This window comes from Camelus ferus, chromosome 7, assembly GCF_009834535.1.
Source record: "Camelus ferus isolate YT-003-E chromosome 7, BCGSAC_Cfer_1.0, whole genome shotgun sequence".
NCBI lineage: Eukaryota > Metazoa > Chordata > Mammalia > Artiodactyla > Camelidae > Camelus > Camelus ferus.
In genome coordinates this window covers 80206424-80226586 of record NC_045702.1, presented here as the reverse complement: position 1 = coordinate 80226586, position 20163 = coordinate 80206424, and the positions used below count along the sequence as shown (strand labels likewise).

General features: G+C 41.0%; 1 pseudogene; it reads left to right on the top strand.

Moving 5' to 3' along the window:
- The first annotated feature begins 13741 nt into the window (after nt 1–13741).
- On the top strand, nt 13742–13942 carry LOC116665131 (annotated as a pseudogene).
- Nucleotides 13943–20163: the final 6221 nt, after the last annotated feature.

The following is a 20163-nucleotide window of genomic DNA, read 5'->3' as shown; positions in this document are numbered from 1 at the left end:
CATCAACTCAATGTGATCTTCCAGTGATGTCCAGATTTCTCCTCCTGGTACTATGGTCCAGAGATTGCCCCCAGGGAGTAAGCTGCAACAATCGAAAGGTAGACCTTACTGGCTTCCTTTCTTTCAGTGGCTGAAAAGAAGTGGCTCCAAACATCTATTTCATACATTTTATCCAGTTACCCATTTGTTTACAGCAGGCTGGCAGGCCCAAACTGGTGACCTCTTCATGAGTAGAAGCAGTCTATTGTCTCATTCTTTTTTTTTAAATTTTATTTTTTATTGAAGTGTAGTTGATTTACAATGTTATTTTCAGGTGTACAGCAAAGCAATTCAGTTATACATATACATACTATTGCCTCATTCTTAAATATCAATGAATAACCTAGAATCAACAGACATTTGAGGGCCACACAACATATACTTAAAATTTCAGAATATAATATGAATGCTACAATTTTGAATAAATGTATATATATATATATATATGAAGTGATATTAATTTGTCAGGGCTGCTGAAATAAACTATCATAAACTGGGGACTTAAAACAACAGAAATTTTATTGTCTCACAGTTCTGGAAGCTAGAAATCTAAGATCAAGGTGCCAGCAAGGTTGGTTCCTTCTGAGGCTGTGAGGGAGAATCTCTTCCACGCCTCTCCCCTTGCTTCTGGTGGTTTGCTGGCAGTCTTTGGCCTTCCTTGGCTTCTGCTGCATCCCAGTCTTTGTCTTTACCTTGAAATGGCATTCTCCCAGTCTATATGTCTGTCTCCAAATTTCCCCCTTTTTCAGGACATCAGTCATATTGGATTAGGGACCCACCCTACTTCAGTATGATCTCATCTTAAGTAATTACATCTGTAATCATCCTATTTCCAAATAAGGTCTCATTCTGAGGTACTAGGGATTAGGACTTCAACATATGAATTTTGGTCAGGGAGTCGGGGGAGGGGGTACACAGTTCAGCCCATAACAATAATTAAAGTGCTGTGAACAAAAATCTGTGAGCTGGAAAGGGAACAGAAGAGATAGAGGAAAAAGTGGGGGAGAAAACTAATATCCTGGTATCACAAAATAGGAAGGTAGCTGTGAGATACTGACAAAAGTCTCTAAAACAGGAAATAGGAGTTTTGATATATTATTTTAAGTTATAAAGGTAACCAATAGCACGATTAGCAAACTGAGATGTTTATAGAAGCAAAACAAGCGACAGAAAAGAGAAACATAGCTCAGGTTTGGTGCTTGTGTGTACCTCATAGCAGTGAAGAGAATTTTGGCACACAGAGCTTGCCCCATCCGGAGAGCATAGCCACTTAGCCAGCTTTGGTCGATTCTTGGGGTAGGAGCCATATTTGCCATATATTGGGTGAGTGTGCCCCCAAAATTCATGTCCACTTGGAACCTCAGAAAGAGATCTTATTTGGAAAAAGTGTCTTTGCAGATATAATTAGCAAGGGGAAGTTATACTGGATTAGGGTGGGCCTTGAATCCAGTGGCTGCTGCCCTTCGAAGAGGGGAGAGATTTGGACTAAGAGACACGGACACACAGAGGGATGAAGACAGAGGAAGGAATTGGAGTGATACAGATACAAACCAAGGAACCACCAGAAGCTCAGAAAAGGCTATGAAGCGTTCTCTCCTAGAGCTTTCAGAGAGAGCCTGCTAACACCCTGATTCCAGACTCCTAGTCTCCAAATAAGTGGGAGTTGCATTATGTCTTATGCTTCCCAGTTTGCAGCCCTAGGAAACTAAAATGCACCCCGGTCTGACTTTTTTTGAGGCTAAATTAAACATTTGGAATTTTTAGATGTTAAATCTTACAATTTTTCAATTTTTTTGTTGTGGTTGTTTTGTTTTTGTTTCCTGACTCACTGCTGTTCAAACAAATCACATCTATCATCAGGTCTCGCCTCCAGGCCATCCATTTGCAACCTTTGCAATAGAGAACCTAAAGGCAATGTAGGGTTATGACTAACAGAAATGAGAAGTGGGGGTAAGTGAACTGAGATAAGGTGCAAAGGTGCTAAATACTCTTCTGTCATAGCAGGAAGTAAAAAAGGAAAAGTCTCAAGCTGATTAATGAAGTAAGAAAATGATTCAAAGTGGTTGCCTCTGGAAAATGGTACAGGGGTGGGGCAGGTGACTTTCACTTTCTGTTATAAGTTCTTTCACATTCTTTGGATTTGAACAGTAGGTAGGCATTACTATTAGGCTTCTGGTTGCTCTAGAAGTGAGGAATTAAATGTTTCTCCCAAAAATAGTAGAAGAGGCCAATAGCTGAGAAAAGTTTGAAGGAGTAGCAAAAGGGACATCCTGTCTCTGGACAAAAATAGGTCTTAGTGCCTTTGAAAGAACAGACAGAACGTTCTTTCCACACTTTTATGTTGCCCAGAATTCATTTTTGTGGAAATCATGATAGTCCTTAATCCTAAGTAGGCTTCAAACCATAGAAATGAAACTATTGAGTAATGTAGTGCTATGTTTTACGATGTTGAGAAACTAAAAAATTAAGAATAGATTCTGGAAAGAACTAAAAAGAAAGAGCTTCCTTTTTTAAATTGCCTATCAAAAAACCCTGAAAGGGCCACTTGTGTTTCCTGGAGGATTTTGTGCCCTTCAAAGAGGGAGACTGTATCCTTAGTTATACAATTGTTCATAACATTTGACATGACCAATGATTTTAACTGATGAATTAAACCACAGAGAGTGTACAAAGGAAAAATCATCTCTAGGTAGAACTATATCCAGCTTATCCTGAAATGCTTGTTTCTATAAAAACCTACCAACACATTAGCAGTACATATTTACATGAAGTTTGCAAAATGAATTTATGTATTAAGGTAGTTGCTCAAGATGACTGGCCTAAGAGCAACATTAAGAAACTAAAATTGGATTAAACTTGAGAAACAGATTTATCAGATGTCACTTTCTTCCCTCTAAGACATTGATATTGGCCAATAGCTGGACTATCTCTCTCAGTCTGTTCTCCACACCTATCCTGAGGGATCTTTACTCAAAGGCAGTCTGTTCAAGGCCTTCCCCTAACCTAAATCCTTTAATGGATCTCCATTGCCTCCATGACAGATTGATAGTTTTTCTTGATCTAATCTCTGCTCACCTTTCTGGCCTCACCTCTCAGCATCCCAGTCAGTCCAAATGTGCTGCTTGCTGTTCCTTGAACCAGAGCCCCTGGGCATGTTTCTTTCCTTTCTCAATCCTCTTTCCCATGGCTAACTCCTACAGATCCACAGAAGTTCAACTTAAGCCTCCCCTCCTCCAAGAAGGGAACTTCTTCACCATCCAGAGCAGGGTTGTATATATTCACAGCATCTTATTGGATAATTCATCAGAGCTTGGCATCTTCACTCATTCTCTTCTGACCCTAATTTCCCTAGTGGACTTGTAATCTTATGACTATAAAGTTGCTTTTGTGTGTGTGTGTATATATATGTATTTTTTTTAATTGAAGTACAGTCAGTTTACAATGTTGTGTGAATCTCTGGTGTACAGCATAATGCTTCAGTCATACATGAACATACATATATTCGTATTTTCATGTTCTTTTTCACCATAAGTTACTAGAAGATATTGAATATAGTACCCTGTGCTATGCAGTGTAAGCTTGTTGTTTATCTATTTTAAATGTAGTAGTTAGTATTTGCACATAAAGTTGGTTTTAATGAGAAAGTTTCTCCTTTTGTTTCTAAATAATGACGTTAGTTCTCAGCTCATTTATAAAACAGACAAATCCCAAGCCAGGTGAATAATCAAGCCCCTGCCTGTTCTCCCCAACCTCACCCTTAAATCTCTTTACATTCAATTGCCCTGTTCCTACTCCCTACAAGTGGTGTCCTAGGTAAACACCAAATTATACAAAATCAAAGAGCAAAAAAGAACAAACAAAATTTCTACTTCAGAAAAAGTATTGTTTTCTCATAGAATAATGCACTTATAATCAACTCTTCTTACTTTCCTCTTGAATCACTTGAATGTAAGTTTCCTGAAAGTTTGAATTATATTCCCATTGCTTAGCATATTGCATAAAATAACAGGCAATCACTAAATATATATCACTGATGATTTTTTAAAAAGTTGATTTCCATTCATCTCTGGACTTACTAGCAGAAACTTACCACATGAGGGGTTTTTTGGCACGAAATTTTAATTGAGAATGACATGATTCATGCCAGTTAAATAGTTTGCCTCATCTTATTAAAAAATTATAAAACAGTTGATAAGAATCTATACATTCTGCTCCAGATGAAACCAGAAATGCTGCAGGGTTGTTTTTTTTTTTTTTTTTTTTTTTTTTTGGGCTGATAATTTTGTGTATTTTCTCTGACAAATCTAGATGTTTAAAGGCCTTTGATTTAAACAAAATTCTTCAAAATCAAAAGAAAATTCAAACAGCCCACATTTCAGAAAAGGTAGAGTTGGCCTGTATCTGAAAAAATATTTAGTTCACATAACACTGACTTTCTTCTAATGTGCTTTCCAAAATATGGACTATTTCCTGGTCCTTTCTCTTTTTCTTCTGATACTCACATCAGATTCAAAACAGAAATTTTAAGTATCATCAGTAAACAGTGACTTTTGCATGTTTTTTCCTTTAAATATGGGTTTTATTTTTTAAATTTTTTATTTTTAATTTTTTTGCAGGGGAGGTAATTAGGTTTATCTATTTATTTACTACTTTTGGTAGAAGTACCAGGGATTGAATCCAGGACCTCATGCATGCTAGGCATGCAGCCTAGCACTGAGCTATACCCTCCCCAAAAAGGTTTTATTTTTTTAAATTTTTTATATATATATATATATATATTTTTTATTGAAGTGTAGTCAGTTTACAATGTTGTGCCAATTTCTGGTTTGCACTTTTTTAATCCAATAATTCTATGCATAGCTATAGTCCACTAAGCATCCTGCTGAAGATATTCACAGATAATAATTCATTAACTTCCCAGAACACCACGATGAGACAGGTATCACTATCATCCCCATTAAACAAATGTTGAAATATAAGGTGGAAGAAAGTATACAATTTCCTCAATATCATATGACTGTCAAGGAGCAGACCCTTAAGTGGTATTTATAAATGTCGGAGAAATGAAAGGGGTTAAAATGAGAATTCGTTTAAAGGAGACATAATAGTTTTGAAACATTTTTTCCACAGTGGTCTGTGAAATGACAGCTGGTTAATGCCTTACCAGATAATGTGACAACAAAGCATACATATTTTTATTCCCCGGCCATTAAAAGCAAAGGTAAACAAATAATTACTTCAGAAAGCTCAGAGAAAATTTTCTTTTTAATCAAGCCTTTTTACTATCAGCATTGATGACAAAGATTGTCATCAATGGTATCCATGGAAGACACGACTCTGGGCACAAGAACACAAAAAGTGTAAAGCAGATGTGTTTCTTCTCTGACAGCACAATTGCCATTTCTTCTGGCGAAAAGTTTCTTTGAAATTCCACCATCCCAGAGTATAACATATTTGAGACTCTTTTTCCTTAACCGCCAAAAATGGCCTAGAAGATAGTTCATGTGTTTCTATCAGGAGCCCACTCCTTTGCTTCCCAGGAAAGGAGCCCATATTGGTTACTGCTGTGTCTTTTGGCCCTGCCACCACCTTCTGGTTTCGGGCTGGGGAAGTAAGTTTGGAGACTCAGAATCCTTGTTTGCCTCCCTCTTGATGAGGAGGCCCTGGGTATCCAGGATGCCTGACTCAGTCTAGCATTTGGGTGACCTTCTCATCCCTTCCAGCACTTGCTTCTCAAGGTAATAACAACAGTTAATAGGTGCCAGTTTCTGTTTCTGTGACATCCATACAGTTTACAGGAAAAGTCTTCAGTTATGAAATGACCCATCTCTCCTGTGTGCGCCTGGGATCCGCCAGGCTACTTTAAGAGCTCTGTCCACCTCCGGTAATTAACCTCACTCCTGATCACCTTACTCAGAAAGTTTGAAGGCTAGAAAGTAATAACCCTATTTTTAAGGGAGCCTTGATTTCTCTCTGTATTTACATAAAGTGCAAAAAAAATTAACAGCTCACATCTCATTTCCATTATTGAGTTGTACTCATACAGACCAGAGGGTCTGCTGGATCGATCCCTCCATCTCGCGTTCTTTTCCTTGGGAACTCAGATCTGAAAGAGGGACTGCTGTCAGTGGGAGCTGTGTGACTTGGGCTCTAACAGTCTGACAGGCAGCTGGATCCAAGGGATTAGAAATCGTGGTAGCTGAGCCTGCTCCTTGGCTGGAGGAAACCCGAAGGTAGGCGACCAGCCAGAGCACAGGTGGTCTCACTTACAGCAGCTCTCCTGCTGCTCTCACGTCCCCTGAAAATTGTTGGGAAGGATGGGCCTTATATTTTGTGCTTCAACAGATCACTGTGATTCAAGAGAAATAAATTCATTCAAAACAAACATTTTTTTTTTGGAGTGCTTCTAAAACTATGCATGTAAACTGCTTTCCAAGTACATTTTACTTTGTAAAATCAAGACTGTTGGGCATGCATTTTACTCTTTGTGATATCTGCACCCATGTATAACTTTTTTTTTTAATTTTTTAAAGTCTTATTTTCTTCAGCCTTCCCTTAACTTCATTTTTTAAATTAAAGTATAATCAGTTTACAGTGTTGTGTCAATTTCTGGTGTACAGCATAGTGTTTCAGTCATACATATACATACACATATTCCTTTTCATATTCTTTTTCATTGTAGGTTACTACAAGATATTGAATATAAGTCCCCATGCTATACAGAAGAAACTTACTGTTTATCTGTTGTACATATAGTAGTTAGTATTTGCAAATCTCAAACTCCCAATTTATCCCTTCCCCACCCCCTTTCCCACCAGCAACTGTAAGTTTCTTTACTATGTCTGTGAGTCTATTTCTGTTTTGTAGATAAGTTCATCAGTGTCTTCTTTTTCCTTTTTTTCAGATTCCACATATGAGTGATACCATATACTATTTTTCTTTCTCTTTCCAGCTTACTTCACCCAGAATGACGATCTCCAGATCTATCCATATTGCTGCAAATGGCATTATTCTATGCTTTTTTATGGCTGAATAGCATTCCACTGCACAAATATATGACAGCTTCTTCATCCAGTCATCTGTCCATGGACATCAAGGTTGTTTCCATGTCTTGGCTATTGTATATAATGCTGCTGTGAACATTGGGGTGTGTGCATCTCTTTGAATTCAAGTTCCCTCCAGATGTATGTCCAGGAGTGGGACTGCTGGATCATGTGGTAAGTCAATTTTTAGTTTTTTGAGGAATCTCCATACTGTTTTCCATAATGGCTGCACCAAACTGCATTCCCACCAGCAGTGTAGGAGAGTTTCCTTTTCTCCACACCCTCTCTAGCATTTATCATTTGTGGACTTTTGAATGATTGACATTCTGACTGGTGTGAGGTGATACCTCACTGTAGTTTTGATTTGTGCTTCTCTGATAATTAGCAATATTGAGCATTTTTTCATATGCCTATTGGCCATTTGTATGTCTTCATTGGAGAATTGCTTGTTTAGGTCTTCTGGATTGGGTTCTTTGTTTTTTTGTTATTAAGTTGTATGAGGTGTTTATATAGTCTGGGGATTAAACCTTTGTCAGTCGCATCATTTGCAAATATTTTCTCTCATTCTGTAGGTTGTCTTTTTGTTTTGCTTATGGTTTCCTTTGCTGTGCAAAAGCTTATACGTTTAATTAGATCCCATTTGTTTATTTTTGCTTGTATTTCCACGGCCTGGGTAGACTGCCCTAGGAGAGCATTGCTAAGATTTATGTCAGGAAATGTTTTGCCTATGTTTTCTTCTAGGAGGTTTGTAGTGCCTTGTCTTATATTTAAGTCTTTAAGCCATTTTGAGTTTATTTTCGTGCATGGTGTGAGGGAGTGTTCTAACTTCACTGATTTACATGTGGCTGTCCAGTTTTCTCAATACCACTTGCTAAAGAGACTGAGTTTTCTCCATTGTATATTCTTGCCTCCTTTGTTGAAGATTAATTGACCATAAATCTATGGGTTACTTCTGGGCTCTCTAGTCTGTTCCACTGATCCATATGTCTGTTTTTTTTGCACCCATGTATAACTTCTAACTCACTTTCATGCTTGACTCTTTCTCTGTCTTGGAGTTTTGAAATTCAGTCCTCTTATGAAATCTCAAGGGGAGGTGTGATAGGGTAGAAAGAGTAAGAGGTTGCGTCAGTGGAACTCTGGCTCTACCCTTTTTATAAGTAATTTCATTTACTCTCTCTTAGCCTCAGTTTCCACATCTGTGAAACGGCAAGCGTGATAGCTGCTTCCCTTACTGTTACAAAGCTGTTGAAATAATACTGGGTCATGTGTATGAATAATATGAGCCAGCATACGAGGTAAGCCCTGTTAGCCATTGTGCAGAAGAGGGACCAAAGGCTTGAAGTGCTTAGTTGACATGCCCAAGGTCACTCACAACATACCAGACTGAGTTCATGCACCACTCCAGACTCACTTGGCTCCCCCTGACCCTACCTCCTGACCTTGGCCTCTTGCTCAGTGGAGCTCCCCTCATCTCCTAACACCCCAGCCTGACTCAGACTCCCCCAGGGTGAGGGCCTGGCATTGGCCTGATCCCCCTTTGCCCCCTCATAAAGCAGCAGCTTCAGCACCCAAGTCCAAAGTGACAGAGATTGGCCCCTCCCACAACACAATACTAGATGAAGCACCGCTTTCCCAGCACAACCCTGAGGTGTGGAGTAATTAACACCCTATGGGGCGTGCTTGGAGATGGGAAGAAGCTGACAGATGGGCGCATCTTCCTTCCTCCCCATGATGAGCTGTTGCCACGCACCACAGTGCCACACGGCACCTCCAGAGATGTCCTGCCTGTCGAAGCAACCGGCGTGTTTTCTTGTGATGCTGTGACCTACTCAGTAACTCACACATTGTATTCACTCTGCTCCTTTCTTTTTCCATCACCCTTTGCTGCTCTAAGATTGCACCTCCCCATAAAGCAGCTGACGTGACCACACTCCAGACCTGTACTGTCCAACTCAGTAGCCACTAGCCCCTTGTAGCTACTTAAATGAAAATTAACTCATTAAAATGAAATCAAATTGAAAATTTGTTTTCTCAGTCACACTAGCCGCGTGTGTCGTGCTCAATAGCCACATGTGGTGAGCAGCTGCAGCGCTGGACGGCACAGACACAGAGCACGGCCGTCATCACAGGAAGTTCCTCTGGACAATTTAGCTGCTCTAAATCTTAGCATAACCAATTATTATGGCATTATTATATAGCCGCAGAATGTCTATTTCAAGCAGTTCCCATCTCTGACAGGCACCTTCTGTCTTTCCGACTTGCTCTTGTATCCCTACTTAAATATTCTGTTAAGTACTCTGTAATCTCCATTTGACCTGCATCTTTCTTGCTGTTGTCCCTGCTTCCCAGGTTCTTCTCATCACTCCCCCTGCCCAGCTTAAATGTTACCATCTTTCACTTTATTCTTTTTTTGTTGTTGTTCTTGTTTTTTTTTTTTTTTAGGGGAGTCATTAGGTCTATTTATTTATTTATTAGTTTTTTTTTTAATGGAAGCATTGGGAATTGAACCCAGGACCTCATGCATGCTAAGCATGCGCTCTCCCATTTTAGCTATATTCTCCCCCCTTCACTTTATTCTTAATTCCCTTGCTTCTCCCTTTAATATACTCACCCGATGTGCAGGACATCTTGTATTAGCCTCTCTAGATCCACCCTCTCCACCTTCTCCTCCCTGCTCTTTGACTTGGGAGGGTGATGTATAAGATCTACCACCATGTGAAACCCTTGTTCTCTGGATTTCATTTGAGTCCAGCCCATGGCAAACCAAGAAGTAGATCAGAGAGAGGGAGGAGAAGGGGGTTAGGGTGTTCATTCCTCCAAGTCCCTCTCTAAGCAGTCAGCTGCATCCCTTGTTGGAAGGACTCAGCTCCTAAAAGGCCTTCAACTATTCTCTATTGGGAAAAAAAAAAAAAAAAAAAAGCAAACTCTTGGATAATTAGGCCCTGACAGATACCTGTGACCCAAAGTGCCCATCATGAACTCAGTGGAGTCTGTTCTACCAAAACATCAAAATTGGGACATGCTCAGCAGATCTCTTATAAAATGGAAATGGCGTGCCCAGTCTCGTAAGCCCGTCTGGAAGGCACAAGGGACCCGCACGCTGCTGCTCCTTCTGTTTGTCGCCTCTTTCTCAATCCGCGTCGGTGCCGCGTGAGGAATTCCATACGGCCAGCTAAGAGAAATGGAAGAATCATAGGCTCGACTTACTGGTAGATCTAGTCGGGAGTACGTAACTGCTACACTAGTGCTCCATCAGAAAGTGACCCAGAAAGACGGTGGTGAGTCCCTGTGGGCAGAACTCTGGATGTTGTATCTGGTTGTCCACTTCCTGTGGAAGAGGAGGTAGCCTGAGGTGCAGGACTGTAACGATGATGAGCCATGGACAGGGAGCCTCAGTTGGTCAGGGACTTGGTGGTAAGATCTCAGTGCCTCTGCCAGCTCCACCAGTTTTATACTCTTGGAATACCTTACACACAACGTGGCCTTAGAGTCGGGGATGCATCTTATGGCAAAAGAAGTGGAGCAGTGCACTCATTGTCGGTGAGCGTCACTGATCTAGCCACGTGCTCCATTACAAACCAACTAGTTAGTCTGATAGAACAGTGGAATGGCTTGCTGAAGGCTTAGTCCCAACACCAGCTGGGAGATGCCAGCCTGTCTGTGAGACTGGGCTGCTGATTTATAAATTGAGGTATGCTTTTAGCCAGTGATCAATTTATGATGTCTTCATTCTCCTAGCCAGAATGCATGGAAACCAAGGGCTGGAGGTGGGAGTGGTGCCTCTCAGTATTTCACTGTACACTTGAAGAATTTTTGCTTTTCATCCCTGTGACCTTGGCCTCTCTTTAGAGATCCTAGTGCCCAAGGGAGGAGTGCAGAGAATGAGGCTACTGTGCATAATTATGGTACATAATTTTTTTTAGTAAGTTGCACACTTCATGATCCTTTACCCCTAAATTCTTCAGTGGGTATTTCCTAAGCATAAGAATATTTGCAGGTTCTTTTGTATAGCACAGGGAACTATGTTCGATATCTTGTAATAACCCTTAATGGAAAAAAATATGAAAACGAGTATATGTATGTATATGCATGACTGGGACATTGTGCTGTACACCAGAGATAGACACTTGTAATTGACTGTACTTCAATTAAAAAAAGAATATTTGCTTATATTTCCATAGTATAGTTATCAGCTTCAGTAAATTTAATGTAGGTACTTTTACCTTATCTATTGTCTGTATTCCAATTTTATTAATTGATCCAATAATGCTCTTTATAGCATTTTTTCCCTCAAATACAGACTCTAGACTAGGGTCACATGTTGTATTAATTGTCATATAGCTTTAATATCCTTTTATCTGGAACACTATCATTAGCCTTTCTTTGTCTTTTATGATATTGTCATTTTTGGAGACTCCATCTTTTTTTTTTTCTTTTACAGTCCCTTTTAATTTTTTTTTATTTTATTTTTTATTGAAGTTTAGTTGATGCACAATGTTAGTTTCAGGTGTATAGCAAAGTGGTTCAGTTTTTATATATATATATATATATACACACACACACACACTCAACACAGATTCTTTTCCGTTATAACTTGTTACAAGATACAGTCCCTTTTTTAAAAGAACATTGTTTTAGTGTGAAACAACAGTAACACTGAATACTCATATTTAGTTTATAAAAAGTGGAAGTCATTCAAGGCCACTTTGGTAATCATTTTTATTTCTCAGAGCAGAGAAGTAACAAATAGTTTACTCAGATGCCTTCTGTACAACAGAGTTGTTTCCTTGACTTACACTTGGAACAGAATAGCGATGCTTTACTGATCTGATTACAAAGGACTTTACATAATAATTACTTTAACAAGTACTTTTTCAGGTTCCTTTTCATAACATTGTCACTTTTTAATAAAACTATATCTATAGTTTTTTTTTTTTTTTTAATATTGTGATAGAGCCTGAAAGGGCTTATCCATACCGGGTTCTCCTCTCCTTCCCAGGCATGAGAGGAGACTATATTTCCTAGCTCTCTTGCCATTTGGCAAGATGTGTGTCTAGTTCTTGCCAGTGAAATGTGAGTGTAAGTGATGTGTGTCACTTCTGGATGGAGATATTTAATAGCTACTGTACGCTCTTCTCTGCCATGGTGACCTTGGAAGCCCCAGATTGAAAGGGCAGAATTTCTGTACAGAATGAAGCTGGATTCTTGAATCACCAGATGGAGGAGAGTTTTGGCTCATCTGAATCAAATTTTGTGCTGGGGAGGCAGGGTTCAAACTCCAGTACCTCTATTAAAAGAAAAAACAAAACAAAAATCTAATTACCTTCCCCCACAAAAAATAAATAAAACATAAACATTTTTAAAAAATTTGTACTGGTGAAAAAGAAACTTTTTTTTAATGTGTGCTAAGTCACTGAGATTTGGGGTATGCTACTGTGTCATATCCTATCCAGCTGATTCCTGAAATTTCCTTTTCAAGTCATATTACCCTCATATCAGATGCTTAATAAAAAGTTGATCCTCCACCAGCAAACAAAATATACAAACATAACTTAGGGGGATAAAGAAAGTAATAAATGCTTAAGTGCAAGATACCTTCCCCATTTTGGAGATGTATCATGTGGATGTTTTAAGTTGCAGATGCTGGAAAGCCTAAATCAAATTGGCTTAAAAATAAGAAATTGTGTTATCTTGCCTAACTAAGCCTCAGCTAAGGCAAGGAGTGCTTCAGTATTGGTCAGTTCTGCAGTTCAGTGTGCCATCGAGGGCCTGATTTCTTCTCATCTCTCTCCTCTGAAATCCTCAGTGTTGGCTTCATCCTCAAGCTCTTGATGAAATACAGCAGCAATTCTAGTGTCCACATCCCCACCGGGAAATGTCATGAGAATAAGGGTGCCTTCTCCTATCGCTTCTCATTTCCTCTCTTAGGAATGGGGGAAGTTTTCCTAGAAGCCTCCTGAGAGACTTCCCCGCCTGTCCCCCTGGTCAGAATTCAATCACGGGATCATTCATAACTGATGATTGACAAGGAGCCATGGGCACATCCATGGAAGAATCAGACTCACTCGTAGAACTCGGAGTATTGTGACTGTAGGGAGGATGGGTATTCTTGTAAACAAAATCTGGCTGCAGTTAGGAGGGAAGACAGTGGCTGAAAGCCAGATGGAAGCCGACAGCGTGGCCCACAATAGGGAGTGATGGAAAGAGGCTCACTCGTGGCCCCGCTAGGATGCGCTTTGTCAATAATTAAGAGCCATGTGTGGAACAGATACAAAGAAAACAAATACTTAAATATCACATGATATCACTAAAAAACACGAGGCAAATGAACTTATTTACAAAACAGAAAGAGACTCACAGACATAGAAAACAAACTTACGGTTACCAAAAGGGAAAGAAGAGGAAAGGGATAAATTAGGAGTTTGGGATGAGCAGGTTCAAACTACTGTATACAAAATAGATAACAAGCGCCTACTGTACAGCACAGGGAACTGTATTCAATAACTTGTAATAACCTGTAGAGAAAAATAATATGGTCATGTATATGTATGACAGAATCACTATGCTGTACACCAGAAACTAACACAACGTTGTAAATCGACTATGCTTCAATTTAAAAAAAATTAGAAAAGAGAAAACAAATACTTCAAGAATTCCTGAGCTTTGCCCAGTGGCAGTATCATAGCCAATGAGGTTTATCCGAGGTGCGATTATTGCTAATTGAAAACTTAAAGAATTCCTGGTCATGTCACTTCCTCCTTTATGGTGCTGAGTTTAAAATCATCCAAAGCTTAAGTAATTAATTAGGTTATTCATAGACTAAGAGAGGGATTAGGAAGTTGAGGATTATATGTAGTTATTTTAGGAATAAGAGTGGGAATTGAAGAACTATATCAGGTAGTGTGTTTTGGTTCCAAATTTAAGTATAGAAACATGACTTAAACTGGCTTAACAAGAAGGAAATTTATTACCTAAGGTAGCAATTAACAATTAACCCTGATTCTGTAGCAAAACTTGGGATTGGTTGATTTAGCTGTTCAATGACACCTTCCTTACAGGTTTTTTTCCGTCTTTCTGCCATCCTTGAAATTGGCTTCATTTTCAGGCTGGCAGCAAGATGCCTTCAGCATTTCTATACATCACATTCTGAGTGACAATGTCCAGATGATAAAAGGAGGAGGCATCTCTTCTCATGGCTTTTCTTTAGGATGGAGGAAAATTTTCCAGAGGTGTCTTCCATCCAGCAGGATTCTCCTCCCACCTCAGTGACCAGGTTTTGGTCACAAACCCATTTACGAACCAAACACTAGCAAGGCATATAGAATTTCCATCATTGCCTTATGTGAATTATCTGGAGTCAAATGGATGTTTGAGACTCAAATTTTAGGTAAGAAGCCGAAGCCAAAGTGAGGTATGTAATATGTGTAGAAGAAAGAGGAGTAAAATCAACCAACAGTGAAGACTAAGTTTCCTGAGAGTCTGGTAATATGGGAAGAGTGGAGCTTGTCCCTGCGCTCTCTCCATTCTGCAAAGAACTCCTGATCATAACCCTCCAGGAAATCAGGGAAAGAGCACAATTTCTCGCAGCTGTGTCACTAGCAAAGTCACCTGGAGTGAGGCTGTCATTCACTCATTCAACATTTATTGAGCACTGGGATAAATCCTGAGGATGTAAATGAATGATTCGTGGTCCTTTTCCTCAAGAAGCACACAGTCTAGTGGGGAAGTCATAATAAACTATTCCAAAAGCTATAAAAGAGGATGTGAACTAAGTCCCATGGCAGAGATGAAGAGGTGAGGGTGGAAGGATTCACGGGGAAGAATCGCAGGTGTCGGAGCTAAGTACTAAAGATGAGTAAGAAATGGTCACAAATAAACAGACAGAGAAGAGCCTTCTAGAGAAAGGGAACAGCAGGTAGGGAGACCCTGAGGCACAAGAAGACACAGCAGAATAGAGAGGCACATGAAGATCATTGGATAGAACACATTCCATCTAAAAGAGGGCAGCAACTACTCAGCCAAGGCTGTTGTGTGTAGCTATAGACCTAGTGGTGCCAGACTTCCCAGTTTAAAAAAAAAAAGCCCCCAAATACTTTTCATGGAATCTCCCAGTATTTATATGTTGGCCACTAATTCAGAAGTAAAACCAACATCAGCAGCAAGACTGTGCCGGCTAAGTAAACATACCTCCCTGCTTAATTCTGATGGTATTCACCAGTTGGGAACCTTGGGATGTGAAAAGCTCAAGGACTCCCTCCAGCTCTAACAATCTGTGATTTCATGATATCCCAATAGTGTTTGCGCTACACTGTCACTGGTCATTCATGGTAAATCATTCACACAGATGAAAATCTTTGGTTTCGCTTTAACAAGCCTAACTAGAAGTTTCCAGGGTTAGCATTCACCCATTGATATTTACATTTATTAATTCAGTCATTCAGCAAGCACTTGTGTAGTGCCAGTGATATCCAAAGCATTGTTAAACTGAGATAGATTTTAAAAAAGAAATGAACCCCGGGGGTTGAAGAGAAGAGGCTGGGACTTCTTAGAAAAATTGGATTAGTTGGTGTGAGAGTTTGAAAGCAAGGCGTTGTAAAGCGAGTAATGCCTTACTTGGGATAAGTCACCAGAGGGCGCCGGAGCATCCTTTTCCAAGAGAAGTTTCCGTTCAACAAAAAACCCACTAGGCGTCAATTAAACAAAAACACTTGCCCAAAGCTACAGGTTCCACCGAAGTAACCCCAAAGGCAGAAGAGAGTGGACAAGTGGTTCCTGGAAAAGTCTTCTGCGGCATGCGATTTCACTGACGTCATCACTTTTATGTTAAAAACTGACTTGACTTCCCACGGAATCTCCTGATACATTCTAGTTTGCTTTAACATAGCCCACAACCTTTTACATTTCTTACGTCCTGTGCGAAGATGCTCTGGAGGGCGCCGTGCTGGTCTTTGGCACACGGCGGCGCCGACCCGCGCGTCCTTGGATTCCTGCGGCCGGAAATCACCCGAACCCCAACCCGTTCGCCTACGATGGACACCTCCTAACGTGCCCTGATTCTGAGCTTGGAACCCTGGGCTGTCAGGGCTGATGGCCTCAGAGAGCCCCTATTCCACTGTCTTCCTTTTACACAGGGGAAACTGAGGCTCGGAGGTGCACAGGGACCGGTTTAGAGTTACAAATCAGATTGGTCTTTTGGCCAAGGTGAAACTCTTGTTTTTCTAACCTGTGAACGGACACTGGAGCCCCCAACAGGAATGGGGCTGGGTCCGCTGATGGTTTAGAGCCTAAACAAGAATAAGAAAGGCACTGAGACCCAGGAAGGCAGCCTCGTACAGTGCAGGGTACAGGGGGAGGTGGGGTTGCGGGGGGAGGCGGGCGGGCAGGCAGGAGGCTCTGAACAAAATCGCGTGTGGTGCTGCCACCCTCTGATCAACTAGGAAATTAAACCAAAACTGCCATAAAGCTAGCTTTTCCATTAAAACGGTATTTTGTAAAACAGCTGCCATTTGCTGTATTTCTATCTTTTGGCCTAATGCATTTGCAAGATATTTCCAAGTTCTGTGGTCATGAGAGAAATATGAAGGGACAAATAGGAAGAGACATGAAAATTTCACAACCGATTACTGAGGAATTAAATCAGAAACTTCCATTTCTTCAAGATTCAGCCTCCGTGAGTGTGAAAGATCTGAAATATTTTATAATACGCATTTGCTGTGTAATTGCTGACTCACAAAACATATTCTGAATTAAAAGGATAGCAAATATTTGAGCATTTACTGTATGCGGTAGCCATATTTTATGTGGATAAAGACTTCATGGATACATTAAAATAGCTGTGCATTATGTGGATTAATTTATTTAATCCTCATTACTCCAAAGGTCAGTGCCATTATTACCCTCTTTTACATAAGGAGAAACTGAGGCATGGGGATATTGAGTACTTGGGTCAAGATCACACAGCAAACAGATGGCAAATTGGGAGCCCAACCCACAGAGTCTGGCCTAGAAGCCTGTGATCTTAACCACAAGGCCAGGGGTTCTCAAAATGTGGTTCCTAGACCCGCAGCCCCATCATTACCTGGAAACCCAATAGAACTGCGAGTTCCCTAGCCTTGCCCCAGACCTTTCGAATCAGAAACTCTGGGGATGGGAACCAGCGGGAGTTTTAACCAGCCCTCCAGGGGATTCTTCGCAGGCCAGAGTTTGACAACCACTCACCTAGGCTGTGCCACCTCCAGTTGGTAAACTATTTAAATGAAAGCAACTCTGTGCCCACATCTACCCTGGATATCAGTATGGTAAACAATAGTACGGTGTCATTTATGTTACTCCATATAACTATGGCATATTCAAAAGACACTTTCTGAGGCTTAAAAATGTATTTATTTTGGAACATAATACTTGTATAATTAAGACCCTAACAAAATTAGTCGTATTTCCAAAACTCATCAAACTACTGGTGACTGTCAGGGATTCAACTGGGTTTTGTTTAGGATAACAACCCACTTCTGGGGAGAAGAGGCTCAAGGGCAGAGGGGGTGGGTGGATGGTTCCAAAGAGAAGCAAAGGACCCACCCAGGAGTCCAGACGAGAGGCTGGCAGCAGGGAATAATTCCGCCTTTGCTCTAAAACAAAACACAAGGTAAATGCTAAAGAGAGGAAATTGCCTGGGCAGGAGGTGTTTTTTTGTTTTTTTTTTTGTTTGTTTTTTTTTCTTTCCCTCAGTCTTTTGACAACAAGAGAGAATGGTAGGGCTTCCCCAGCATAGGGTGCACCCCGTGTATCGATTTAGTTACACGGAAACTATGCTTCCCAGAATTCCCTTCCCTGCACAGGTCCAGGTGGACATCGGCTGCAAGAGAAATCTGGCATGGATTAGGGAAGGCAAAAATGGAACAGCAGCTATATTCCTTCTACAGAGACCGGTGCGGGGCATGGAGCATGGGGCATTGTCGCAGCTCATGCCCCCGTTGCCTTTATGGTTCACCTTGTTGGTGTGCGCAGTCCCTGCGCTCACTGCCCCCACTGGAGGCTCCTTCAGCTTCTGACTCCTGGGCCCAGTATGTGGTTAGTTCCACGGCGGAGGGCTCTGGCTTTTCCTATAGGACACCCACTTTCTTGCATTTGGAGGCTTTTTGAAAGACATATGTGAGAGGCAATCTGTCTTCTGGTTCCAGCTTCATGTTTGTGTATTCCAGTTTGTCCTTGCTCTCCCCCACGTCATATCTGTCTTCATCTTCACTTCGGGAGTGCCCACCCTGCGGACTTCAGGCCTCAGGACATAGGCTGTTGCGCTTCCAGATTATTTAGTCGTCATCAGAAGTTCCCTGTTACATATCACACCTGGTGGTGGTGTTTTATTTCTCTGATTGATCCCCGGCTGATACACTGGAACAGAGAGAGGACACCCCATCTAAGAAATGACAATGGACAAGCCAAGAGAAAAAAAAAATTCTGGAGACTCTTAAAGTGTCCCAAATGAGTAAACCAGGACTTATTAGGGTGAGCTAGTTTGGGGGGGAAGAAAGATCAATGAAAATGTAGTAACGCTGACTTTTGTGCCGTCTTCAACACAGGGGCACACAATCATGGTCAATTTCATGGTTTGATGGAAAGACATTAATATAAGCCTGCCTGGTGTGACCCAGCCCCACCACTTACCAGCTGGGGGACCTTAAGCAAGTTACTTGACTGCTCTTTGCCTCAGTTTGCTCACCTGGACAGTGGAGATGACAATAGTAGGTTGCTGGGAGGTTTACATGAGTTAATACATGTAAAGCACCTAGAATAATCCTCGGCACATGGTAAGCACTCTCTAAATTTCTTCTCTATTTATAAGAGAGATTGCTATTCACAGGTAACAGGTTTGCCCTGTGTTCCCTGGGGCCTGCCTCTCCTCCACTTTCCCCCACCATTTGCTCCAGGAATTTCCTTGCCTCTCTTACAAGCATTCTCCTTCTGATCTCTCTCACCTACAACCCCACCATCAGCCCTTATGGTGGGAGTCCTTTGAGCAGTGAACCAACCTTTTCCTGAGTTTGCTCTGCTCTGACCTCACCTTATAGAAACCAACTGTCAGGCTCTAAAATTCCAGCTGCAAATGATCCTGTGAAGTCTGAGTGGCCCTGGTGGGGGATGTAGGGGAGGCAAAATGAAAGGCTTTCCCTGCCCTTCTCACTAACTCACTGAGCATCTGCTATGTACCATGCAGTCCACCAGGCACATTTCATATAATGCTTCATTCAGTCTTCCCAACCACATGTTGGGGGTACCATTTTTGTTTCACGGGAGTAGTAGATGCTAAGAGAGGATAGGTCACTGCCCAAAATCACACGACCAAAGGATCATGGGATCAGGATAGGAAAGCAGGTCTGTGTGTGCTGCACAGCCCTAGCCAGCACTTTCCACTGCAAAACCTGCTCTTCTGCTCCCTAGTCATTCCTAGGAAATCTTGAAAGGCATCTCTTTAACTGCAATAGTTAAGACATGGAAGCAACCTTAATGTCCATCAACAGAATGGATAAAAAAGCTATTACAAGCTATTGAATATAGTTCCCTGTGCTATACCGTAGGACTTTCTTGTTTATTTTATATACAGTAGTGTGTATCTGCTAATCCCAAACTCTTAATTTATCCCTCCACCCCCTTTTCCCCTTTGGTAACCATAAGTTAGTTCTGTTTATGAATCTGTTTCTGTTTGTTTTTTTAATAAGTCCATTTGTCTCATTTTTTTTAGATTCTCCATATAAGTGATACCATATAGTATCTGTCTTTCTCTGTCTTACTTCACTCAGTATGATCATCTCTAGGTCCATCCATATTGCTGCAAATGGCATCATTTCATTCTTTTTTATGGCTGAGTAGTATTCCATTAAATGTGTGTAGCGCTAGATAATGGCATAGTGAGGCTTAGTCCTGTGGGGCTAAGGAAGAGAGAAACAGGGAAGTGTGGGAAGTGTCCTATAACCATTGCTTCCAATGCTTCCTCTTCCTTCAGCCCCTCTTTTGGCTGGAGGTAAAAGTCACCATGTTCAGACAGCGCAGTCAATTGTCCAGGACAACCAGAAGGACGGACAGTTCA